This window comes from Miscanthus floridulus, chromosome 19, assembly GCF_019320115.1.
Source record: "Miscanthus floridulus cultivar M001 chromosome 19, ASM1932011v1, whole genome shotgun sequence".
NCBI classification, from domain to species: domain Eukaryota; kingdom Viridiplantae; phylum Streptophyta; class Magnoliopsida; order Poales; family Poaceae; genus Miscanthus; species Miscanthus floridulus.
The window spans coordinates 101,912,474-101,940,013 of record NC_089598.1 but is presented as its reverse complement, the minus strand read 5'-3'; the positions used below and the strand labels follow the sequence as shown (position 1 = coordinate 101,940,013).

At 42.6% G+C, this 27,540-nt stretch overlaps 1 pseudogene; it reads left to right on the top strand.

Moving 5' to 3' along the window:
- The first annotated feature begins 4,074 nt into the window (after positions 1 to 4,074).
- On the top strand, positions 4,075 to 4,674 carry LOC136526504 (EG45-like domain containing protein; annotated as a pseudogene).
- Positions 4,675 to 27,540: the final 22,866 nt, after the last annotated feature.

Genomic DNA, 27,540 nt, shown 5'->3' with positions numbered 1-27,540 from the left:
GAACACAAAAGTTTCTGTCAACAAGAATAATGTTCCAGATCATATAGATACTACACATAGAAATGATTCCACAAAAGTTCACATCCAGAAGGTGATAAAGAACGAGACGAACTAAAGGAGTTGTATGGTCACTATAGCATGTGTATTTGTTTAGTTGCGTTTTGGGGGCCATCAGTTTGGTCTTTTGAATAAAATGTCAAGTAGTTTATTAGGACTTCGAATAAAGATGGTTCTTCTCTTCTCGTTTTAGGGCTTCATGTTCTATCTTATTTTGATTTGATGATTGTTTAGTACTGAGTAGTACCCTTTTGTGCAACGAAGTCATGCACTAAATTTATATGACAAAATTAAGTAAAACGAAAGTTAGAGCAACAAATTGGTACACAGAATTGCCGCAACAAAAAAATATATCATAATTATATTAAAAATATCAAAACAATATTGGAAAACAAAAACTTCAGAACAAAAAATTGGAAACAAGAATCAGAAACAAAAAATAGGGACAAAATCAGGAACAAAATCGGGGAAAAGGTTATTTGAGCAAAAAGATTGAAAAAATTACTAGCACAAATTCCTGAATAAAAATCAATATAAATAAAAAAATGGACAGCGATGCATATCCACATCTTAGGAGGAAAGAAATGAAAAAAGAACACAAGGAAAGCAGAAAAGAGAGGGCAATAAGGCCCCGTTTGGTAGGGCTCTTCTCTGCTTCGGCTATGGTTCCCGTGGAGGAGCCCAACCAAACGATTTTATAGGAGTAGCCGTTTTTAGTGAAAAAAAGTGGAGCCGAAGCCGTTTTGTGGCTCCTCCAGAATGACTTTGGCTCTTCCGAAGGAGCCCTTCCCTTAAGGAGAAACCCTACCAAACAAGGTCTAAAATGACTGGACATAAGATACCCACTTCCCATTGAGGCCCTCCGTGTGACCGGGAGTGGGTGACATCTGCCTACACTGGAAGCAATAGTTTTTATAGATACTAACCCAAAAATATTTGTAGATATGTACGCATATTCTGAATTCATTTTGCCAACAAGAATAATGTTTGAGAACAATCCTAATAAGCAGTTTCCATAGTTGCAACAATGTCATGTAGATATTACACAGAGAAATTATATGTTCCTAAGAAATGATTTCCACTATTCACCCGCCTATTATATATCTTCCTATCCCCACATCATGCTTTTTGGTTCTTGTGAAGATATTTTTGCATGAGAAACCATTTCTTTCTCTTTCTTCCTTAACTCAAAGGCCACATCATCATTTTGCTTACTATACATTGCACCTTGATTCGTGGCATGAAAATCATCTTATAGTGAGTTTGGTTTGAGAATGAGATGGGATGACTCATTCTAGTTTTTTTTTGGATGGGGATGGTCTCGTTTGGTGTTTGGTTGAAAGGGATGGATCGGAGTCATCATCTTAGTTTTGTGTTTGGTCGGAGGGATTGTGATTAAGAGGATACATCACCATTTGAGATATGTTAGTCATCCGTTAAGTAGGACCCACCTGTCATCCTCTCTCAGCTTCTTATTCCTTCTTCACACTATCGCCAAGTCCTCAGCCACCTGTGCTCCTTCCCTCCTCTAGTTCCCCCTGCCCGCAATGGCCCACCCCACTCCTCCAGCAACCCCTGCCCATGGTGCCTCGCCCGGCCAACTCCTCTGGCCACCACATCCTCGACCAAACAAAAGGACACCCGCACTCGAACATCCTACTCCTTCATCTAGGAAGGAGGTCGACTGCGCTCCTTTGCCGTCCACCCTACTCCTCCGCCCGCCTAGCTCCTCTACCCTGCTCCTCCACCTAGGAAGGAGACCATCGGCGCTCCTTTTCCCTCCACCCTACTCCTTCAGCCGCCCCATGCCCGCCCACGGTGTCACGCCCAACTCATCTAACCGCCACCACCTCAGCCAAACGAAAGCAAGAAAGATGAAGAAAACAGAAGAAAGCCAAGAACAGAAGAGAAGGACATGAGGATTGATACCTTAGTTTTGAGATGTGCGCCTGTGGACAACATCTTGAGAGAATATTCTCTTTCGGAGAATATCCAGTTACATCCCACTTGTCCCTGAACTAAACAACGATATAAGTGACATATCCACTTCGTCCCTAAGCAACCCACAACCAAGCACACCTTTAATAATCCTATTGCAATTTCCCATGCACACACACGAGGCAAGAAATACTCTCCTTCTATTTGGAGAAGAACGAATATGGAGCATTCAAATTACTCTCTCAGTTCCAAATTATAAGTTTTTGCTAGGTGCATAGCTTTATCTGTTTATCTATGTAGCTAGATATGTACTACTACGTTAAGATACACTATCAAAAACAAATTTAGAAGACAACCTCTCTGATTAATAGAGGCGGGTATATCTCGAGACTACCTCCGTAAATGGCCAGGTGACCTCCAGGCAAATGGACACCTCTAAAAAACATTTACAAAGGTGGGCCATCTCTGTAAACCGATTTTCAGAGGTGGGCATCTTAAGATATCAGGTCTGTGAAAATCGCTATTAACTGAGGTGGCCATTTTAAGCATTTATCTCTAAAAATCGATTAGCCGCGACATCTTAAAGATGTCCGCATCTAAAAATGGTTTCATTAAAAAATAATTCATAATTTTTCTATATGATTCGTATGAAGATAAAATTTATATCAAAATTGTAGCTCTCAACGCCATCTACAATTTTGTAGTTGAGAAGTTAAGATGTATGTCTCTGTTAATCGATTTTCAAAGAAAGACACCTTAAGGTGTCCGCCTCTATTAATCAATATTCGGAGGCGGAAATGCGTGACGGATGGCCGCATCTAGAAAATTAGAATGTCTACTTCTAAAAGTGTTTTGTGTAGTGATGTATAGTAATAATTATATGTTAAAAGAGTCAGAACGACTTATAATGGAGTATTTCATAGACAGACAAAATATGCAACACATGCAAAATTACTACTTGACAAATAGACGCGCCGCACACGCTATGGCACAACATTGGACTTCAAAGTATAGCGCCGCCGGAGATTAGTTCTCTAGAAATGGAACTGGGTTGTTATTGTCCAACATTACGTTATGGCGGCCGTGATCCATTTGTTCATGAGTTTGCACCGGATTAACTTGACCGTTGTGCGCGTAGTCAATATTAGTCCCTGTCCATGCATGCATGCATGCTGCTGCATAAGTCAGTCTTCTCGTTGCCTCTCAGAGATGGCAAACGAATTAATCTCGTTTGGTTTTTCGACCGAGATAGAGCTGCTCCCCCGCTAGTAGCCAACGACGCAAAAATATATAGCAGCCGGCCGGCCCGGAAGAAACTCGGATTCGCCAGCATACATATTGATGAATCGAAGGCATATTCTGAAACGTGCAGTTGCCGAAAATTTGACTTGCTAGCGACATGTAAGAGTTTGGACATTCAAAAAACTGGACCTACGAGGATATGACTACCCTCAGGCATTGCATTAAAAAAAAGACCTTCTCAGGCCCAGAAAACTTCCGAACCCCTGCCCCACTCTTACACAGTGGCACCGTCACCCTGTAAGACCAGACCGGTCCTTAGAACTGTGCTTTGACGTGGGACAGACGAGGGGATTTTTTTAACCCTAGCTTAAAATTCGCTTTCACGGAGAGTCAAACCCAGGACCTGAGTAGTGCCACCGGGATGCTCTAACCAGTTGGACTAAAGGCCAACATTGCAAGTCCAGTCCAGCCACAGCGACCGGCCGGCGGGCAAACTCTCTTCTTTCTTCTGACCCCAACACAAGGGAGACCCGTGCCCCGTATTCATCTACATCTTCTTGCTAAATTTGTCCGCATGGAGCCAAATTTTTTCCAGGTCGACCGGCAGGTGGGTAGTCGGCGTCATCATGAATAGGCGTGCACACTGGCATCTCCTGGGTTTTCCATGCAGCAAGCCACGATTTTCCACGCGCGTCCTCCTATAAATAGCATCGATCGATCGCCACTCGTACACCAAGCAAAGCAATAGCATCGCCTAGCTTAGCTAGCCTTTCTCTCAACGACGGGAAAAGGAGCCGTTGCATAGATCGAGTAGCTAGCTTCAACCCGCTGCTGGCCATGGCGAAGGCTGCTGCCGTTCTGCTCGTCGCCACCCTGCTCGTCTGCCTCGTTTCGGCGTCGCTCGACCAGGGCACCGCCACCTACTACACCGTCTACACTCGTACGTTATTGCTCGATCTACTAGCCCTACATTACATCATGAACCACATTTCTGCATATGGCATCATCATATCACGTTGTTTTCTTGAATTAACACATGAAGCGTGTGGTGCATTGTGCTGCAATGCAGCGTCGGCATGCTACGGGTTCCAGGACGAGGGCACGATGATCGCGGCGGCGAGCGACTCGCTGTGGAACGGAGGCGCGGCGTGCGGGATCATGTACACGATCACCTGCGTCGGGGGCACCAACGACACCCCGAACCCCTGCAACGGCGGCTCCGTCACCGTCAAGATCGTCGACCGGCTGCCAGGCCACGCTCGACCTCTCCCAGGAGGCCTTCGCCGCCATCGGCAACCTCGACGCCGGCAAGATCGTCATCGATTACAACCAGTATGCAGCGAAACCAAACTTTAATTTATTTCTTTGGGAGAAAATCTTTATCCTTCAAATTTTGCTGGTGACTAATTATCTTGTGTTTTCTGCAGGGTACTGTAAATTGGTAGTGCAAAAGGAAGCAAGAACTACGTACTCCATACATGCAAAAGCTTCATTCAAGATTATATTATTCAGGGATGAGTTATTAAATACTCCATCCGTTCCAAATTATAAGTCGTTTTGACTTTTCTGGTTCATCCATTTTGTTATGTATCTGGACATAATATTATATCTAGATGCATAGCAAAATAGATCAACTAAAAAAGTCAAAGCGACTTATAATTTAGAACGGATGGCGTAAGCAATAACAAAAGCCATGTCATAGTAGTCTCAAGCTACGACTATAATACTAGTACACCCAAATTATTTGTTTTCTGAAATAATGATATGCACCACACGAGTGCGTGTATAACTGTACCATTGGAGAAATAAATAACCGGACAGTCCGGGCTTAGATTACTAGGAAATATAGCCATGCTTTGTAATCTATCATCTATTATCTACTATTACACCTAAAAAATAACTAACCGTATCGTCTGCTTCCCCCCCCCCCCCCCCCCCCCCCCCCCCCCCCGCCCCCACCCCCACCCCCACCCTATTATACGACATATATATACGAAAAAAACACCGTAAAAAAACCAACCACCCTGAAAAAAAATACTACACCTAAAAAATAAATAACCGTATCTGCTCCCCCCGCCCCCGCCCTATTATATGCCATATATATACGAAAAAACATCATAAAAACAACCACCCTGGAAAAAAAACACCATAAAAAAAAACAACCATCCTGAAAAAAACGGCATCTGCTTCCCCCCGCTCCCACAATATACGCAAAAAAATTCCGAGATAAACCCCCGCCCCCGCCCTATACGACAAAAAAACACTGTAAAAAAACGTCCCTGTTTCCGGGGAAAAAATAGACCCGTTTCAAAAAAAAAATACGGCATGAAAAAACGTTTCCGAAAAAAATATACCCCTTTCCGGAAAAAACAAATACGGCAAGAAAAAAAATGTTTCCAAAAAACATATACGAATAAACTCTCTCATTGCAAAAATAAATCAATATACTAAAAAAAAATCAAATGAAACAATTTTAACAAAATATATAAGAAGTTCATCTAAAGAAAGCATAAGCAAATAACAACGTCCCGTTTCCGAAAAAAATATACCCTGTTTTCGAAAAAAAATACGGTAGAAAAAAAAAACGTTTCCAAAAACATATACGCAATAAACTCTCTCAGTGCAAAAATAAATCAATCTACCAAAAAATCAAATAAAACAGTTTTAATAAAATATATAAGAAGTTCATCTAAAGAAAACATGCAAATAACGATTCCCTCAAATTCGACTTAGATAGCTGACCACATGTGTCACGCTATAAAATGGATTTAATTGATTTCAAGTGGCCATGTAAAGATTAGTATTCATCCAACGCTCGACACGCATTCGTGTTCTACCCGGTTCTGATAAAAGACCAAATCTATGTGTCCACGTCCGATACGAATTCTTCAAAGCTCAGATGTTCGCGTCCTAACCGATTCAAATAAAAAGACAAAATCTACATGTAAGCATCCAATACAAAGTCCTCATAGCTCACACGTTCACGTCCAATTACTAAGGTTCACTCAAAAAAAAATTGACCCCGTGCAACGCACGGACATTTATCTGGTGGAAAACAAAAACTCTCATCCTCGCTGCGCTCACTAGCGGTATGGCCATGGTGAGGTCAAACACCGCATACTAGCCCATACCACCCCCTTCTTGCATTTAAGTCGTCTTACACTACGTCAGAATACTCCATCACCTTTGGTTCAAAATACCCCATCACAGTCAGATTTTGAACCGGCAAAACCATACCGGCAGTGATGAGGGTAAGCTATCACTGTCGGTTCCTACAAACCGGCAGTGTTCTTCAACTTCACTGTCGGTTCTTTACACAACCGGTAGTGTAGATTTCCACCAACACTGCCGGTTCATAAGACCACCCGGTAGAGCTCAGTTCCAACAACACTGTCGGTTTGTGTTTCAACCGGCAGTGTTGTAGTAAGAATCATTGCCGATTTGTGACAAGAACCGGCAGTGATGGCTAAGCCACGCTGCTGGTTTGTGGCTCGAGCCGGCAGTGCCATCACTGTCGATTTTGTTGCTAACCGACAGTGATGTTTATGACAACACTGTCAGTTTTCTGATAACCGGCAGTGATGTCACGTTCGTAATTTATTGTTTTATAATTGATTTTAATTTATATTTTTTCGTGGAATCGGGTTTCGCTTTATATACGCTACGTAGACGACATGTACATCAATATTAAACATTACAAATGTTACGGTTACAATTCAAATGTTCTTATCCACATCTCGATCCCTCAAAATAAAAAAATGTTCTTGGACTTCACACATGCTTCTTGGACTTCTTACAATAATCTAGCGAGCCGCTCTAGGCCATACTGGTCCTTGTACTTCACGGATTGTGCAATGGAAAATACTCCATCTTTTTTCAATACCTCGGCTAAGATGAATTTTGCCAGCTCCGATTGCAGTGCAATGATCTCCATGTTTAACAGCCTTTCGTGGTTATATTTCTTGCGCTATCGTTCAAAAAAGATGATATCCAAAGAGAAATAGTAAATCATTTTGTTGAATTATTAACATACATAAATGAAATGGGGATTATACACACCAACTTATCGGCTTCTTCCGATTTCCCGCCGATGTAGCGAAGCATTGCCCACATTACATAAAACCCGCATTCATTGTTTTCCGCCGGCTGTGATATGTACTTCCCCTCCATTTCGACAACCTTGAATGGGACCGGTTTCCCACCGATATGTCTTCTTCGGACACTGAGCAACATTAAAAGGTGAAACATTAGAAAGCGGTATGTGTGATTACAAAATAATATGTTATTAGGATTGCTTACTAATTCAGTACTGCCACCAGTGCATCCAGATGATGAAATTGTTTTTTTCTTCGAGTCCCACACCTCGATCAGATTTTTGGCAAGATTAACACAAATGAAGACGAAATGGTTGCTGTAATCACAGACTCCTAATTATCGAATAATCTTAACGAAAAAAGAAGAATAAAATTAAAAGTTGAGAACACATACTCGCAGTTGTAGGCTAGAAGTATGTGGGTTTTGTTCTTCATCGTGAATTCGTCGAAGACAGCAATCAATCTCTGTTTCAGGTCTTCCATGTCACATCCATGGAGGCCTAGACATGTCCTCTCATTGACTCGCAAGGGGTCCAAGAAGCCTATGTAATCCCATTTGTTTTTTAGAATGCAAAATTTTGCTATACACCTACATAAAAATTATGGGAAGTGCTCAAAAGTTAACAATTTATGTTTCGAGAGAGTAGTTAATTGTAATATCGTGCATGTAGGGTACTTACATACTCCACTGTGTCAACATTTGAACATCGAGAGAGCATTTCTGGTATAGCTAGAACAAGCACTCCCACTCGACATCGAACTTCTCTTTTTTAGGATAATGGAAAACATGTGGCGAACGGATAATAACCTCAAAACTAAAGTCGTCCATCTCTGTTGCTTGAGCCATGTAATATTCATGTAACTGACGCATATATGTTGTCACATTTTTATACTCATAATCGGAAACCAAAAGATTACCCTTTTCATACTTCATTGCCGGTGTTGCCGTCCCTTGTACATCATAATAGATGGTCACAGCCTCTTCCATGGTTAATCCTAGGTTGTCTTCGACGTACTTCTATATGTTCCTTAAATCTTTATTGTATATTTCTTTGTCTCTTGTTGTAGCGTATTTATTCTGTGTTTGCCTTTCGAATTCGGACTTCAACAAAAATAAAGGCAGTGAGGCATAGAGATTGAAGAAACTAACACAATCTTCCTTCGAGATGTGTGCTGTAAATTTTTCTTTCATCAAGGTGGTAACACTGCCACTGAACTACCTTTTTCTTTTCTATTCGTCCACTTTGGGAGCATTAGCAACCGAATCCAAGGACCTTTTCTGCAGCTGCGAGGATGTCCTTGATCTTGTTTCGGGCTGAGGTGGAGGAGGAGGAGGATGACGACGAGAATTCTATTTTCCCGACGCTAATGAAGATGGAGGAGTAGGACGAGGAGGAGGAGTCTCTTTTCTCAGGGCTGATGAAGATGGAGTCAGACGAGGAGGAATAGAAGGAGACCTCTGTCTTCTCGAGGGTGATGGCTCCGGATGAGGAGGGGAGTGATCTCTGTTGGGAGATGGTGAGTGATCATCGCAGGTGGGTGAAGACTCACAGTCGTCCTCATCATCAGAGGACAATTGATTGTCAAGCTTAATGAAGCACTTGCGCCAGGCCACTTGAGAGCCCTTGTTTTGACCAAGTTTCGGCCTGTCTTCTGCTACGGGGTACTCAATGGGTATCTTGTTAAACTTCTTATCAAGTATTCTATCAATGGTGATGCGAGCGTACCCCTATGGAATTGGACGGCCATTAATTGTCCCGTCTTCCATAGGCCCAGCCTAGCCAAGCACCACCTTATCCTTTGTCCATTCCTGATGGATATACAACTTGACATTGATGGGTTCAGTGATGTCGTCCACTGGATGAGGCACATTCGCCTCTTCTTCGTCGAGCGGGGTCGATCCGCAGCTACTGCGACCCCTAAACTGTGGGCCAAAGGCAGTCGGAGTAGGGTTTTGTGGTACTCTTGACCCCTTGGACAGCAAAATTTGCTCGACTCATGCTTCAACAGTCACCTCAATCCGTGCTTCCATTCTGTCTTCCATCTCTTTTAGTTGCCTCAAATACTCTGTCTCCTGTTCCGCTCTACCCCTTGAGCGGCTCTGGTAAGTGTTAGATTCTTAGGGGAATGCTAGTTTCCAAGGAACAACGCCGGTTCCTCTAGTGCGACCAGGGTGCTCCTTGGTTCCGAGTGCTTAGGTGAGCACGTCTTTCTCCCTATTAGAAGTGCGAGTCCCTTGCCTCACCTCCTTAGTTACCTGGGAGATTCTCTGGATGAGTTCGCTCATGAGTTCATTTGTGGAGCTAAAGGTCCCGTCCTCGGCGTGCCGTACATTCCTCCCCATATAGTATAATACCGATCTAGGCTCCCAATCGGCTGTCTCAACCTGAACACCTTCCTCAACAAGGCGATCCATCTTTTGAAGTTCTGCTTCAAATTCTGGTATCTTTTTGGCGTAGCCACGAGAGCCGAGATGATGAGGATTCATCGCTTTCTGCGAGTTCTTCTTATTCTTCCTGCTCGGTGCTAAGTACTCCTCGGATAACCTGTATTCCTTGAAATCCTACCAGAAGTCCTTCTGCTTGCTAAACTATCCACCATCGAAATCTGGCTCTTTATTTTGGAGGACAAAATTCTTGTATAATGTCCCCTTGAAATTCTTGAAGCATGTCCCCATGATTTCTTTTGCTTTTTTCTTGACTAACTCCCTGTCATACTCAGTTGGGAAAGTGAAATACTCTGGGATCTTGACATCCCATATGTAATCCTTCTCACTTTTAGGAACCCTCCATGGGTCATCATCTTTCCCAATCCACTTCCTGTACCTAATCGGGATGAAGTCCCTAACAAGTAACCCAAGGATAGTCTTGTATTTGGTCAAAGCTATAGGCTGTGAGAGTGGATCCCCGAATTCATCGAACTCAGTAATGTGCCAGTGTACATTCCTACCAATAGGAATCTTTGACACGCCCCGCTTGGATCTGGCCTTCCTGCTACCCGAACCCTCTGGCTCCTCGGCCGGCGGAGGCTCCTGCTAGAGACACCAAGTAAGTTATGACCCTCTCAATTGATTACGTGTGTGGCTACATAGTTACATGATACCAAAGTTACCTGGTCATTTTGACCCAGATCGAGCAGGTCAGACGGGGTCCATGGCTGCTCATTCTGACCGACCTGATTGACACCGTCACCGTTTGTCGGATCATACGGCTCTCCCATCCCAGCGATATCAGCCGCTTCTTGTTGCCGATCTGTTCTTCGGCAACGGGGTAATAGGCGACGATGAGTCATGGCTATGACACGATCGTGGTTAGTTTTGGCCGCAGACAACTACTAATAGCATATGTTCATATATATATATATATAATATGTTTAATGCAAAGTCTAATAATAAGTCCACATACAACAAAGTCAAATAATAGCATATGTTCACCTAGAACAAATTCATTGTTTGATTGACCACATACAACAAAGTCCACCTACTGTTCTACGAAACTAAGCCTATATCAACTTTCAAATAAGAAAAGCGATGAACATAGCCATAAATAAAAGAATGACATCTTTCCAAGACCAAGGAGCATTTCTCCTAATCTTCATATCTCCGGCGGGTGGCTTCTCTTCGATCTCCAGTGTCAGTGGATGGCCATGGTTTGCATTCATTGGACCATAGTAGGCCGGTTGCCCATGGTTTGCAAGGTAGGCCAGATGACTATAATAGGCCCTCAAAGCTTCAACTTCTGTGTTGTATTTTTTGTGCTAATTACCAGAGTAGCGATTGACTTGAGCATAGCAATCTTCCCAGGTTCGATAAATCCCAGGCATGTGACCAACATGCACTACATACCATGCCATGGTTGCCTATACATTTAAGTAAATTAGGTTGTCATTCAAACATGATGTACTCTTATAAAATTTAATATATTTACGAATAACACACAACCATTGCATAGATAGGAGTGTTTGGACAACAACTATTCACGTGCCTTAGTAATAGTTGTTAGATGTAGGAAAGATATAAAGAATATTTTTTATTCGTTAAAAACCAAATGATGATTTAGAGAGCCAGTTTAAGACTTTTGGATATACTCCTAGAGATGTCTCAGAGTCTTCAGTCTCACTATAAATCCCCCAACCATCGGCGTGAGGTTATTTCACAAGTATCAGTGCAGGTAAGCATCTTTCGAAATTAGTGATACTTTGATCTGAAACTTACATGGTTGGTAGGGGCAAATATGCATCTCATACTATCCCAGGAAAGTGACATACAAAAACTCATAATAAGATAGGATTGTTGGAAAATATTCCCAGTTTAATGCACAAGACTACATAACTATGTATTACTTGTAATATTGCATAAGTTAATAATTATGCATCTTTATGCTGATAGCATGGAGAATTCCATGACAAGTTTTGCATATATTAGTTCTATAGGTTTAAAGTATATATACTCCATCCTCACATCCAAAAACATTGAGCATCGGTGGCATAGTTCCAAAAACATTAAGTATCCGCCTGATGGGAGCGTAGTTGCAATTGCAATCTACGAGGTGAGGCCAGCCATTGGTTTCACATATGTATCCGGTCAAGCTCCAATGATGCACAAGATGGTTTCATAGAGAAAATGTCAGTTTGTTTCACAGAGAAAATGCAAGTACTCTGAAAATAAACTACCATTAACGTTCAGAGAACAATTTCTGTCAAGTATTACGAGTCCTTGCTATGTTCATCCTGGTAACCAAAAATAAAATTACGCTTTTGTTCTTATCAGTATACTGATGAATAGAGCTGAGCAACGTGCTACTAAGTAAAAATATACTACTTACTAGCAATGCGTCCAGAAACACAAAGAAACAGACAGCACACACTGTGTGGCAAACCTAGGTTCTAGCATTCACAGCTACATGATCAAACTGTATGATAGCACACACTGCATGATCAGACTGATTCAAGTAAGCAGTTGTGGTACATTTCATCAGACACATAGTAGGCAATGAGCCACGCACTCACCGTGGGGGTGGAAAAGCAGCTGTCCGCAGGCTCCTGAAGGCCTCGGTGGTGGGACAGACAGCGCGGTGCTCTGGCTTAGCACGGACGGCGTAGTGCTCTGGCTTGGTGCGGTGGACGGCGTGGTGCGGTGCTTCGACGCGGGGTGGTGCTCCGACGGCGCAGGGGGAGGGGTTGGCGCGGGGTTGAAATGAATTGGGATTGTAAGGAAAATGGACCCTTGGCCCATTTACTTTGGATTTTGGTGTTTGATGACCAACACAACCAAATTGGACTAATGAATTTGCAAGTGTTTATTTTGTAGTTCAACAGGGTGCAAGACGTGACTTGGACGAAGGCGACGTGGTGATCCGATGATCAACACCTTAAGAAAGACCTTAGAAGCACAAGAGAAGACCCAAGATATCAAGCAAAGTCCAAGCATGAAGATTAGAACCAAGCCGTATGCAAGATCGCAAAGAAACGAGCTTACTGAGGTGACCGGACGCTGGACAAGCGACCAGACGCTGGGCAGAAGACTCGGCAGACAGGCGACCGGACACTGGACCGGACGCTGGCGGCAACCGACCGGACGTAGGACAGCAGCGTCTGATCGAGTACAGTAAGGTTCCAGAGCGGCAAATCTGCGACCGGACGCGTCCGGTGGCAGGCGACCGGACGTTGGCCAGCGTCCGGTGGCAGGAGGCCAGACGCTGGCCAGCGTCCGCTCAGTATATTGCTGGCTCAATGGTCAGGACGACCGGACATGTCCGGTCATGACGATTCAGTGTCCAGTCAACGGCTACTTTCTCAGTGGGGCTTATAAATACAACCCCCAACCGGCCATTTGAGAGGTGTGGAGCTAAGGAAACATACCAAGGGTGTTGATACACCATTTTAGTGATCTCTACTTGCATAGTGCTTAGTGTTTTATTAGGTGATTAGCATAAGTGCTTTGCGAAGTGCTTAGGTTGATTAGACCACCGCTTATGCGCTTGCTCTAGGTTTATGCCTAGTGTTTAGTGAGGTTTTCATACCTCTTACCACTCGGTGCTTGTGAGTACCATTGTTGTACATCGGAGGGGCTTGAAGTCTTGCGAGATCACACCAACCGCGTTTGTGGTGTGGCCGCCACCGTGTACCGGAGGGAACAAGGCCCGCGGCGTTTCGACCGGAAGCTTGATAGTGAAGACGGCGGGGAGCATCCGGGAGAGGCTTGCCGAGAGGCACGTTGGAGACCCACTTGCGCGTGGGGAAGGCCCGAGGCTATCCACGGAGTTACCCAACCAGGAGCTTGGCCCTTGCGAGGGGCTCTAACGAGGACTAGGGGGAAGCTTGCGCGCTTCTCGATACCTCGGTAAAAATACCAGAGTCATCGACGGGAGTTTGCATATCTCTACCTTGCTCTTTAGCTTCCGCATTTACATTGATTACTTTACTACGTTTGTGGTAGAGATAGCAACACACTAGCAAAACTATAGTTGCACATCTAGATAGTTTATCTATTACATAGGTTTTGCTAGGGTTAGAAAAAGAGGCCATAGTTTAGAGTTAGAATTTTTAAGTTGCCAAATTCACCCCCCCCTCTTAGGCGTCATGGTCCCTTCAATTGGTATCAGAGCCGGTTGGCTCAATTTAGACCTTTGGCTTAACCGCCGTTGAGCTAACACTATTTAGAGTGGTTGGGATGGATACCGCTAGGCCTCCGCACTTTGACGGCACTAACTTCCCATACTATAAAGCTAGAATGGCTTGCCATCTTGAGGCGGTTGATTTGGGTGTATGGAGAGTCACTCGTAATGGGATGAAACCCATCAAGAATCCTGAAAAAACCCACAAAGAGTGATGAAAAAGAAATGCACTTCAATGCTAGAGCTAAAAATTGCTTGTTTGAATCACTTAGTATGGATGTTTTTAACTAAGTATTCACTTTAAATACGGCACATGAAATTTGGTTAAAACTCCAAGAGCTCCATGACGGCACAAGCAATGTCCGTGAGCAAAAACATTGTCTAGCAAAGCAAAACTATGATTCCTTTACTATGAATGATGATGAGCTTGTTCGTGATATGTATTCTCGTTTGAATCTAATTATCAATGAGCTCCATTCTATAGGATTATTTAAGCTAGATGATGTGGACATCGTGAGGAAGATCATCTCCGTGCTACCACAAAAGAAATATGCAAGCATCATCACCATCCTTCACAACATGGAGGACTTGAGCAACATGACCCCGGGCATAGTCATTGGCAAGTTAGTGGCAGTTGAAATGTCACGTAAGATGGGTCAAGAAGAATCTTCTTCATCAAGCAAAGGCAAAGCTCTCGCTTGTAGCGAGAAAAAGAAGATGAAGGGCAAGCAAGTTGAGACAAGCTCAAGCTCAAGTTCCTCAAGTAAAGATGAAGAAGAAGATGAGGATGATGATGATGAAGATGAAGATTCAAGTGATGATCAATCTTCCTCCTCCACCTCCAATCTTGATGAAGAATCAATCAAAGTGATCAACAAGGTGGAGAAGATGATCCAAAGGCTCAATGTCAAGGGTGTGCCCATCCAAATTCAAGATTTCATTTTCACAAATCAAAGAAATGAGCAAAGAAAGAGAGGATGCTATGGATGCGGCGAGTTGGGGCACTTTGTGGAAGTTTGTCCAAACAAGCCCACACCCAAAAAAAAAAGAAGAAGGCATGCAAGAACCAAGCCCTCACATCAATAAGATCATGGAATGATTCTTCAAGTGAAGAAGAGCCCCATCACAAGAGGCGAGGCCACAAGCACTCATCATCAAGCTCTTCTCGTGTGTGCCTTATGGCACGAGGTAACGAAAGCTCTTCCTCTAGTGAGAGTGATAGTGATGATGATATGCCTTCTTATCATGAACTTGTGCAAGAAAATCTTAATTATGCTAAAGCTTGCACTAGTCAACAAAAGAAGCTCAAAAGTTTAAAAGAAAAGCTAGATAGTTCACAAAAAGCATACAAAACCTTGCTTGAATAATATGAGAACTTTGCTAATCTCAATGTTGAACTATCTACTAAAATTGAGAAACTTGAGACTAGTGCAACAACAAATGCATGCACAATCAATGATGATCAACTCTTAAAGAAAAATGAAAAATTAAAAGAAAAAGTTAGCTAGCTCACAAGAAGCATATAATAGTTTGCTTGCCAAAATGGAAACCATGTGCAAACATTGTGATGAGCTAACTAATAAAGTTGTTAATCTTGAAGCCATCAGCACAACCCCCATCAAGGCATCTAAAAAGAAAAGTTCTATCTTTAACATGTCTAAAAAGGATGCCTCTACTTCTTGTAATGATTTATGTTTAGACTCACCTTTGTGCAACCAAGTTTGTGTTGAGAAAGTTATTGTAGATACATGCACACAAGAGGTTGCAAAGGAGAATGAGCAACTCAAGCAAGAAGTAGCTCGCCTCACCAAGGACTTGACTCAAGTGAAAGGCAAGGCGAAGCAAACCCAACTTCATCAAGATAACACCGTCAAGGGAGTGAAGAAGCTTGATGAAGGACAAACCGTTGTTTGTTACGTGTGCCACAAGGAAGGTCACAAGTCCTATGAGTGCAAGGTGAAGAATGGGGGAGGAGCAAAGAAGAAGGAGAAAAAGCAAACAAGCAAGCTCTCCAACACCGGCCTCCACACCTTATCTCTTGAAGAAGAAGAAAAATGACAAGGTGGTGGCCATCAAGGTGAACAAGCAAGCCAACAATGGGGTCAAACGCTTTTGGGTGCCAAAGGAAATCATTTCAAACATGAAGAGCACCAAGAAGGTTTGGATCCCGAAAGGGAAGTGAGAAGTCCGTCGGACTACGGGGAATTTGGAGACTTGGCAAAGTTTGGGTGCATTTCATGGGGTGCATCATGATGGACAAAGTAATTGCCAAGTAGGTTAGTGAATACTATGGACCCAAATTCCCCTTCCCATGTTAGGTAACTAGATGTCATTTCTTTCAATTAGTATTCATTTCAATTGGTATTGTTTTTCAATTGATATACTCTTAAAGTATCTAATTATCTTTTATGCCTATGTTTGCATTTACATGCTTAAATCTTTTGTCATGCATTCAATAGGTATATCATATGGTAGGCTTGCTCGGTTTCATTATCAACCCTTGGAGCAAACCTACATGGTTTAAAATTGTTTAGGAGCACGACACATAGCTTGTTTTACAATTAGTTATCTAATATGTGCCAAAGTCCAAATTGTAGATAATCTCTTCCAAATATCATCTTTCAAGTGTTATTTTGATACTTAAATCAATGTGCACAAACTTTACAAGTATTCAACACTTATGTGCACAAATTTAGGGGGAGCTTAATCTACAAGTTGGATGCTTTGTGACTAACACCTTTTCAAGCTTATCTTGTGTGTAGTAGTCTCATTGCAAGGAAAATGGAGTCCTCGGAGGAAAGCATTATATTTCAATTGGTAGAAATCAAATTGATTTTCACATGTGGTATTTCTAAACCGATATCACCATGTTGATCTCTCTTTGATATTTATTTTCTTTCTCCATGCATTATATAGATTAACCTCTCTTGTGCAATAAATTGCTAATTATGCATATGCTTTGCTTTTTATCATATGTATGCATAAATTTAGGGGGAGCTTAGTCTATATAATGTGATAGTCAAGTTTTGTGACCTATTCCATGCTAATCAAATCCTTCATTTGGTTCACAAAGTTTGACCCTCCCTTGTGCTACTAATGTATTCCTTTTTGGGTGTTTGATGCCAAAGGGGGAGAATTTGAAGGACCAAAGACAAGCATTTAGTTACAAGTAGTAATGGTCCAAGAAAGGGAGGAAAGTGAATTATGGATTAGTCTAAGTAATGGGAGAATTTTTTAGAAAGCTAGGCTTTAATCCAAAATATCACAGAGGGACATTTACAAGGGCAAGACAAGCCTTTAAGTAAAATTTTAATTGGTCGGTAGTTTTTAATCTCCAAATTCTTATCATTTGCTTGTTTTGGTCGTGTTGTCATCAATCACCAAAAAGGGGGAGATTGTAAGGAAAATGGACCCTTGGCCCATTTACTTTGGATTTTGGTGTTTGATGACCAACACAACCAAATTATACTAATGAATTTGCAAGTATTTATTTTGTAGTTCAATAGGGTGCAAGACGTGACTTGGACGAAGGCGACGTGGTGATCCGATGATCAACACCTTAAGAAAGACCTTAGAAGCACAAGAGAAGACCCAAGATATCAAGCAAAGTCCAAGCACGAAGATTGGAACCAAGCCATACGCAAGATCGCGAAGAAACGAGCTCACTGAGGTGACCGGACGCTGGGCAGAGGACTCGACAGATAGGCGACCAGACACTGGACCGGACGTTGGCGGCGACCGACCGAACGCAGGACAGCAGCGTCCGATCGAGTACAGTAAGGTTCTAGAGCGGCAAATCTGCGACCGGACGTGTCCGGTGGCAGGCGACCGGACGCTGGCTAGCGTCCGATCAGTATATTGCCGGCTCAATGGTAGGGACGACCGGACACGTCCGGTCAGGACGATTCAGCGTCCGGTCAATAGCAGTTTCGCGGGAATTCGACCCCAACGGCTACTTTCTCAGTGAGGCTTATAAATACAACCCCCAACCAGCCATTTGAGAGGTGTGGAGCTGAGGAAACATACCAAGGGTGTTGATACACCATTTTAGTGATCTCCACTTGCATAGTGCTTAGTGTTTTATTAGGTGATTAGCATAAGTGCTTTGCGAAGTGCTTAGGTTGATAAGACCACCGCTTATGCGCTTGCTCTAGGTTTATGCCTAGTGTTTAGTGAGGTTTGCATACCTCTTACCACTCGGTGCTTGCGAGTACCATTGTTGTACATCGGAGGGGCCTGAAGTCTTGCAAGATCACACCAACCGCGTTTGTGGTGTGGCCGCCACCGTGTACCGGAGGGAACAAGGCCCGCGGCATTTTGGCCGAAAGCTTGATAGTGAAGATAGCGGGGAGCATTCGGGAGAGGCTTGCCGAGAGGCACGTCGGAGACCCACTTACGAGTGGGGAAGGCCCGAGGCTATCCACGGAGTTACCCGACCGGGAGCTTGGCCCTTGCGAGGGATTCCTTGCGAGGGGCTCCAATGAGGACTAGGGGGAAGCTTGCGCGCTTCTCGATACCTCGGTAAAAATATCGGAATCGTCGACGGGAGTTTGCATATCTCTACCTTGCTCTTTAGCTTCCGCATTTTCATTGATTACTTTACTACGTTTGCGGTAGAGATAGCAACACACTAGCAAAACCATAGTTGCACATCTAGATAGTTTGTCTATTGCATAGGTTTTGCTAGGGTTAGAAAACGAGGCCATAGTTTAGAATTAGAATTGTTAAGTTGCCAAATTCACCCCCCCTCTTAGGCATCACGGTCCCTTCAGGGATAATTTCAACCCACGCCACTTTTGTAGCAGTTGCTCATCACTGCCAGTTCTGCTTGTAAACCGACAGTGATGGGGCACGTCACTGTCGGTTCACTCTCCAAACTGGCAGTGATGTGCTGTAGCAGTTAGGTGTTAAGTAGGATAAGTTTTCGTTTTCTTTCGAACTCCTCCTACTGGCGCAACGGTTAAGACCCCTCAACTTAGCCCTCGAGACCCGTGTTCGAGTCCCTAACGACCCAAATTTTTTGTTCTATTTTATAAATTATTAATTTATTTCAGGAAATTGCTCATCACTGCCAGTTTTGCTTGCAAACCGATAGTGATGGGGTACATCACTGCCGGGTCATTTCCCAAACCAGCAGTGATGTTGTGTGGCAGTTAGGTGTTAACTTAGATGTTAAGTAGGATAAGTTTTCGTTTTCTTTCGAACTCCTCCTACTGGCGCAACGGTTAAGACCCCTCAACTTAGCCCATGAGACCCGTGTTCGAGTCCTAGGTGGCCCAAAATTTTTTGTTCTATTTTATAAATTTTTAAGTGGCCTAAAGGTCAAAAGGAAAAAAGTAAATAACCCTTGGCACACATCCTATAGTAGCGCATCAGCTAAGTCTCTAAACTCTGCAGCCCAAGACCCACGCTCGAACCCGAGGGCTGGCATAATTTTTTTTAATTTTTTATATATCACTGCTAGGTTTCAAAATAAACCGACAGTGATAACCAGTATCAATGTCGGTTTATTCTCATCAATGTCGGTTTTTTGAAACCGACAGTGATGTTTATATATATTAAAAAATTTCTTTTATATACTGAATAAATAGAAGCATATGTATTCTTATGTCGAAATGGCTTGAATTTTTTTGGCAAACTTGTACACCTAAATTAAGACCCCACACAGGATCTTAGGTTTTTTTAATTAGTTTTTTTATTTATTATATTTTTCTGTGTGCTGAATGAGACAAAAGAGGGTGAATTTCATCTTGGACCTAATAGATTTTTTCATCCACCTCCACAAAATTCTTATCCCTAGGATACATTAGAGCCTGTGTAAAAGTTTGGCACCATTCCAGATCTTTTCGTGGGTAGACTCAGTTCAACACATAATTAATCGGTGCCGTCGCGCGGAAATTCAATTAAACCTTAGAAAGTAGCAAATCATCTTCGGAAAATCCTAAACTAGGTGTTTCCTTCACACGTGGCACATGCAAGCCTAAGATTTGAGACCAATATGACACCGGAATGCGTATGAACCACAGAAACCTTGATAACCTATGTGTATAGTCATGGTTCGATGAAAGGGCACATGTACCTCTGTGAAGCATGTATACTCCGCCTATGTCGAAATGGCTTAAATTTTTTTTGGCAAGCATATACACCCAAATTAAGACCCCACACAGTATCTTAGGTTTTTCTGATCAGTTTTTTATTTATTATATTTTTCTGTGTGCTGAATGAGACAAAAGAGGGTGAATTTCATCTTGGACCCAATAGATTTTTTCATCCACCTCCACAAAATTCTTATTCCTAGGGCACATTAGAGACTGTGTAAAAGTTTGGCACCATTCCGGATCTTTTCGTGGGTAGACTCAGTTCAACCTATAATTAATCGATGTTGTCGCGTGAAAATTCAATTAAACCTCAGAAAGTAGCAAACCATCTCCGAAAAATCTCAAACTTGGTGTTTCCTTCACACGTGGCATGTGCAAGCCTGGGAATAATTTTAAGGCCAAGACGACACCGGAATGTATATTTCTAGTTGCCCAACAAATGTTACACGAATTATATGCATGACAATAATTAAACACATAAAGCCGTACATATTAAAATTAGAACCCAATTAAACTATAACCTTGAAAACCTAGCTAAATAAACATTAATTACTATCGAAATCACTGCTGGGATCGATCGGATCACGCACACTAACATGCCTCTGTAGCCATATATGGTAATTGATGTCACGGATTATGTATCCGCTTGTATCGATGAAGTCTAATGCCCGTATGAGTGCACTCTCTCGTGCCTCACAATACCGAAAGAATGGTCGGCCATAGATGTAACCTACTGAACGACCACTGCCCCTGTTAGTAATCCTTATGCAGTACTGGCGTCCTTCTATAGTGAGCTGGGCGAGGTTTCCATTGTAGAAGTCCCAATCGTACCCGAGTTGCTCCGTAGCTTGGTCTAGAACGGCCCACAAGCCACATGCAGCATAGGTAAGGTCCTAGAGCGCAATCTGCATGCGGAGAAAAAGAAAAAAATATAGATAATGTTATTACAATAATAAACAACAAATAACCACGACTCAGGCATAAGTGACCATTTTACCACATCCGTATGGTTGTAGCTCGCAAACCATTCGCTTGCTTGCGGGACGGGGATATCACCAGCATTCAAAGCAAGTGCCTTGAAGTGCGAGAAATCAGGCACATCATAGCAAATACGTCGAAGTGCCTCTAAACAGATGTGCATGTCACTTAATTGGGCGCTTATCATGTCCGAGCTCTGTATTCCCATCACGTTGATATGGTTCCAATGATTTGAACCCCTCACAGGGATGGAAAAACTGAGTTCACATGTCTATAGCCGACCACTTGCATTAGATGTCATGTTCTCAACGATGTCCGAGATAAAGAACCAGCTAAGTGCTGTTCGCAGCCAATCTATTGGGGATATAGTCTGCGACATATATGGATGCAACAATGATATTAAACTAATTACACTTATTTGTTAGCATGAAAAAACAAAAGATGTTGGAAAATATTTCATACAATAGCTGGAACATGGAACCATGTAATGTCCATATTAGGAGCGAATGGCTCATCGCCAGGGTGGAAACCTGGTTCTTATGGTGGGGGAGGTCCGTTGTTCATACCACCTGATCGATAAAATGCAAAAAAATGAACATAAAATATATGCACAAAAAATTCTTCCAAGTAAAATGTGGCAACATAATTAAATATAGATCGAATGCAAGGAATAAGAATATATATAAATGTAGAATGCAAAGAAACATGAATATAAATATAGATCAAATGAATATAGATAGAATATTAGAGAAGACAACATATCAATACCATTGAAAAATACAGGAGCCATGACCAAATTACGTAGAGAGAGAGTGGATGTCTTGAGAAGTGAGAGTGAAACGTGAGAAATGAGACTGAGAGAGTTCGTGGGTGGGTGGGATAGATGTATGTGGCCGGCAGTTTGTTTTATATAGGGGGCATGGACATCACTACCGGTTTTTAAATAGAACCGACAGTGAAAGTTGCTATCACTGTCGGTTTCTAACTAGAACCGACAGTGAAGGTGCATATATGTAAAGGATATATTTATTTAGATACTACAGTGGGAAAGTTTTAACAACAACGATATATTTATTTAGATAGTAATGAAATACATCAAAAAATTACAAAAAAAATTAGAAATAAGTTACATATACGATAACAAAGACCTTACACTAAAATTCCATATACGATAATAAAGACATATTTGTGTACTGGTCAATGTTACCATCAATGTGTATCAACACATAATAATTTAACCACCTTAGTAGCATTCTTCTAGCACCAACTAGGGTCAAACAACAGCACTGAGGTGGTCTACGAGCTATATCGGTTGGAGATGATATAGTGGCATCGATGAATCCAAGCCTCTGTTGTACATGGCCTTTTTCTCGGTACAGTCCAGAGCACATCGGATTCAGCTTGGCACCGCACCGATGAACCAATGCTGCTCCGGGACAGGAAATTGCCGAGAGCACACCAGGTCTCTCTGGACATACAGTCCAGAGCGCACTACAGTGGATGGCTCTGTGAACCTCGTGTCATCTCTAATCTTCGGCGTTGCTCTATCTTTAGTAGCATTCTTCTAGTACCTCATGTGTGCACCATTTTGGTGGACATGTGTGTACCATTTTGGTGGACTACGATGCATAACGATATATATGGTTTGTTGTGAGAGGAAACATTATATCATGGCTGATAAGGCCTAGCTGAAACCAACATACATGGAGAGGCTAGCTCCTGGCCGAGGACCATTTTATAGGGGCTAACAGTCGTGGTATATTTTTATTTCTAAACTAAAGTTGTTGGGGTAGGTGGGAGCAGTGTTCCAACTATTGTGGTCATGGGAGCACTGTTGACATATGAGGAGCATCTACACATCACTGCTGGTTTTAGTTTAAAAATCGACAGTGAATTGGGCCTTCTTTGTCGATTTGAGCAACCAACTGTGATAGAAGCTATCGCTGCCGGTTTTAAATCCAAAACCGGCAGTGAACGGCCTTGCCACCATCTTTTAGTAAAAAATATAAAAAACACTATCGGTTTGGAGTCTGCCATCGTAGCCTTTTTGTAAAAAATATAAAAAAGTTTGGCCCGCCTGAGATTTGAGCGTGGGTCGCGGGGTCGAGAGTGCGCGGCCTTAACCGCTGAGTTAGGATAGGGAGTTCAGTTAGAATGGTTTTATTTTTTTTCTTTTATCCCATCGTAATACACTACTAAATAATAAATGCAAAATTAAAAAAGTTTGGCCCGCCTGGGATTCGAGCGCGGGTCTCAGAGTACAGAGTGCGCGGCCTTAACCGTTGAGCTAGGATAGGGAGTTCGGTTAGTTTGCTTTTCTTTATTTATTTATTAATAGAAATAATGCAGTTAGTTTATATTCTAAAATAACACAAAAATGTGTGTCTTGATTATTTAATTCTATGATAATTAATTAATGGTCTATAATTATCAAATAATAGTGTTTGTGAATATCATCTTAATGTTTGATTACATAGTCAATAATTAAATTGTAGAGATGCGCACAAAATATAAATTAAATATTCAGTGTGAATTACTGATACAATGTCTGCATAATGATTACATAGTTAATAATAATCTAACTATCTTTAGGTGCATCAACAATGAGGGCCTTATTCTGATCAATTCGTACGTAAGCAGGTTCGTCACCCTCTTGAAGGATAGGTAGGGGTACGTTCGTCCCGAATGGATGCATTTTCTGATAGCTCCTGTAGTCTTCTTTGTCCGTCACTCAATCGACACCGACAATCTTCCTTTTCCCTTTTAGGACTACTTTTAGCCTTCCTTTTGTCTTGTTGTCCCTTGCATAGAAGACTTGCATAACATCTCTTGCAAGGACGAAGGGGTCGTCTCTGTATGCGGTCTTAGTGAGATCAACGGTAGTGAACCCTTCGCTGTCAGTGTTGATTTCCTCAAGCCGAACCCACTGGCAGCAAAAAAGAGCTGCCTTCAACAGACCGTAGGCTAGCTCCCATATCTCCTCTATGAAACCATAGTATGTCGCCTGCACGTTGTCGTTTTCGTCGTGAGCATCAAAACGAACACCACAATTTTGGTATGTGCTCTTTCTATCTTACTTTTTTGTGTAAAATGTGAATCCATTGATCTCATACCCTTGGTACTTAAGATATGTACTCGAAGGCCCCTTGGCTAAGGCATCCAGTTGATTACCAAACTTTATTCCAAGCAAGCGACGTCGCAACCAGCTGACAAATTCCTCCTTATGTTTTTTATCCAGCCAAGCCTGTGACCTGCTCGGATACAGAGTTTGCAGCAATTAGCTGTGCTCGTCAATGTATGGCATCACACCCTCGGCTTGCTGAAGAACAGCGAACTGTGCCTATCTAAAATAAACAGGGTTGTCTATTGTAACACATTTCTCCCCGATCGTTCCTTTGTCACGTAGTCTTCCCTCGTGACGAGATTCTAGAACTCCGGCCCTTTTGATGTCCAGATAATATGTACAGAACTCAATGGCCTCCTCTGTTGACCATCCTTCAACCATGCCCCTTCTAGCCTGAATCTGTTCCTAACATACCTCCTGAAAACTTTCATCAATCTTTCGAAAGGGAACATCTGATGCAGGTACATTGGGCCAAGGGCTCTAATTTGGTCAACAAGATGAATGAGCAGATGCAATGAGATATCAAAGTAAGTCAGTGGAAAATGCATCTCAAGCCTAACGAGAGTTTCGGCTATGTCCCGCTGTAGCTGCTCTAGCGTGGAAAAATCAATGACCTTTTTTGAGATCGCGTTGAAGAACGAGCAAAGCTTTATGATTGGGGCGTGGACCTTTGGGGGGAGGATACCACGCAGAGCAACAGGGAGCAACTGAGTCATAATGACATGACAGTCATGGGCCTTCATAGGGCCATAGTTGAACTTGAGTTCTCTCATGTTCACTAGCCTCTTTGGGTTCGCACAATAGCCCGTCGGGACTTTGAGTTCATTGAAGAAAGAAATAAGCGCACGCTTTTCTTTGTTTTTCAATGACCATGATGCAACTGGAAGTTCAAACTGGCCATTCTCTAGCTCCACGGGATGCAGCTCCTTCCTAATTCCCAAGTGTGGCATGTCTACGCGTGTGGCTAGTGAATCCTTCGATGTCCCCCGGTGTCCATCAAGGTGTTAAGAGTGTTAGCGCACACGTTTTTAGTGATGTGCATGGGATCAAGACAGTGGCGTACACTCAGAAATGGCCAGTAAGGTAGTTTCCAGAAAACTGATTTTTTCTTCCAAACGCTCCCATCAGGCGTTGCTACTGCATTGTCCCCCTTCCCAAGGACAACCTCTAGTTTGTTGAGTTCTCAAAGTATCGCAGGCCTGTCTCGATATTTTGGAGCTAAGCGTTTCTCAATAGTACCGTTGAAATCTTTTCTGTTCCTGTGGTAAGGGTAATCCTTAGGTAGGAACTTACGGTGTCCCATATAAACTATCTTTGAGTTATTTAGCAGATTTACCACATCGGTGTCGTCCAAACACTCGACACATCTAGTATAGCCTTTTGTCTTCTCTCCGGACAACGAACCTCGACCTGGCAGGTCGGTGATTGTAGCGATAAGTACTCCCTTGATCATGACATGTTCCTTTTTGTACTCGTCCCAAACATCTGGCACACCCTTTTCAAACATCTCCACTAGTTCATCGATCACTAGTTCTAGAAACACATCGATGTCATTCCCAGGTTGTCTTAGCCCTTGGATCAGTAGTGGCATCTGGATGTACGACTGCTTCATACAGACCCAAGGTGGAAGGTTGTATATATAGAGCGTCACTGGCCAGGTGCTATGATTGCTTCTAACCTGGTCGAAAGGATTCATCCCATATGTGCTCAAAGCAAACCAAATGTGCCTTACCTCTCCACCAATGTCCTTATAGAACATAGTATTGACAGTCCTCCAGTCATACCCATCGATGGGGTGCCTCATCATTGTATCTTTCTTACGCTCTTCGCCATGCCAGCGCAACAGCTTGGCTGACTTTGCATATGCAAACAGCCTATACACCCGGGGAGCTATAGGAAAATACCAAACGACCTTTATAGGACCTCCTCTGGTCTTGGTACCCTCATCTGATGGCCCTTCCTTGTACCGTGGAGCTTCACACTTGGGGCACTTGTCCAAGTCTTTGTATTTTTCTCCACGGTACAATATGCAATCATTGGAACACGCGTGGATTTTTTTCAACCTCGAGGCCGATGGGGCAGATCATTTGCTTGGCCAAGTATGTCTTTTCTGGCAACTTGTTTTTTTTTCTGGGAGTGTTTTTCTTATTATACCTAACAACTGATCGAAGCCTTTATCGCTCAATTCATTTATCGATTTGAACTCTAACAGCATGATGTCGGCTTGCAGTTTGCTCATTGGACAATTCCTATACAATGGTGTTTTGCCATCTTGTCTCATTTTCTCTAGCTTTCTCAGTTGTCTTTCACTAAGACATCCGGTCTCTACATTACGTAGCAGCTGAGAAATGCCATCGTTATCCTCGATGTCGTCAGCTAGCGTATTCCTAAACACATTATTAATTGTGGCCATAGGTTCCATGTTGACACCGGGTTCCTCGTCAGCATCGTGGATGGCTACGTCAGGCATGTCCACATCATCATCGTTTCCCTGTAGAACATTCACACCAATCTCGCCATGCATAGTCCATATCGTATAGTTTGGCATGAACCCCTGGTAATCAAGTGCGATCGTATAGACTCAATTTGACGAAAGTTCCTATGATTCTTGCAATCTTTGCATGGGCAGAAGACAGGGTTCACATTCCCAGCATGGGCTTTGACATCGGTGATAAACTGGCTGACGACATGCATGTACCGCTTGTCCGTTCGGGACAGATGCATCCACTCTCGATCCATCTCTGCACAAAAAAATACTGAGACAGTAATTACAAAGAATTAATAAGAAATCGAGCTTCATGAACAACAATTGTAGCTTGAAAGTACCATTTTTGAAAAACATTATTGTACACTAATTATTAAAAAATTAAAATTGGTAGTCCCGGCCCTGTAAATTGAAAATCGTAGTAAAAAACAATTATTGCGCAATAATAAAGAACATCTATTCTACTCTACTTCTAAGAACTAAGTATAGCATCGCATACTAACAATGATGATCTTGACCACCATGGAATAATTAGCTAGGAATTCAAATGTGTTCATAGACACCAACCTTTTGGATGATGGATTCACCACAATTTGAGCCTTGCACAAATGTTCAATTGGAAAAGTGCTCTCTAGAATGGAGAAAGAACTAGAATGAGAATCAAGCAATGTAGCCATCAAAACGAAGCTAATTAAGCAACAAAATCAAATGAGTGGATGTTTGTTACTAACCTTAAAGCAAAAAGATCAAGCCATTCTTCAAAATCCAAGCACTAGCTTCATGGTGAAGAGCAGCCGCAACAATGGAGGGAAGGGTCCAAACGCACGCCTCTATTCTCGGGATGGAAGAGATGAGGAAGGAGAGGACGGCTGCAGCCTTTTTGTATTGTAGGCTTATCACCGTCGGTTCT